Raw genomic sequence first — 732 nt, forward strand, 5'->3', positions numbered from 1 at the left:
ATAAAAGTATTTGCCTTCAAAGAGATGGTAGAAGGAAATCCCCCTTATTTGCCTATGGTAAACCTCTCAAGGGATGTCCAGATCACTGGCCCGCACACCAGCAGGCTCACAGCTGCTCACTGTGGGGAGGGGTTGCGTGGTTTCCCGGCACCCCAGATCCCAGCACGGCATGGGTCCCAGTAAACACGGTGGCTCCCGTCTTGGGCCACCAGAGCCTGCCACACTCACAGCCGCTCACAGGGGTGTGGGAGGGGCTGCTTCAAGCTGTTTCCTTCTAATGAATTGACCATTTCACTGCCCAATTTCTGAAATGGCCAACAGACCATATAAAGTCATCTCTTTAAGCTCCTGCTTGAAAGCAAAAGCATCAGGAAGCTGCTGGCCTTGATTCAGGGCCAGTTCAATGTAAAATAAAAGCAACCTAAATTTCAGCAAGCAAATTATTTAGTGAAAACATGAGTAGATTAAAAGTCAGTTATGTCTACATTTACTAGACTGTGGCAAAGCACCATGTAAAAGAGTTATAGTATCTTGACGACTAATATATATCTATAAGAAAGTGAAGAGTTACATTGGCAAGTTTTGAAGTGAAGATATATGAAGTTATATTGATCTATATAAATTCAAGTATTTGAATTTTTCCTTTTCATTAGGATATTTTATAAAAGGGGTCATGCAACATCATTGCTTTAAAAGTGAGGTCCAAATTATCAATGTGGTTGTTAGAGTTTG

General features: G+C 41.9%; 1 non-coding gene across 1 annotated transcript; it reads right to left on the reverse strand.

Moving 5' to 3' along the window:
* Positions 1–262: 262 nt before the first annotated feature.
* Positions 263–399, reverse strand: LOC111757349 (small nucleolar RNA SNORA2/SNORA34 family). Its single transcript, XR_002791719.1, has one exon. It is a non-coding gene; the product is annotated as a small nucleolar RNA SNORA2/SNORA34 family (small nucleolar RNA).
* Positions 400–732: the final 333 nt, after the last annotated feature.

This window comes from Cavia porcellus, unplaced genomic scaffold, assembly GCF_034190915.1.
Source record: "Cavia porcellus strain 051 isolate PalLab524CR breed Dunkin Hartley unplaced genomic scaffold, mCavPor4.1 scaffold_30, whole genome shotgun sequence".
NCBI lineage: Eukaryota > Metazoa > Chordata > Mammalia > Rodentia > Caviidae > Cavia > Cavia porcellus.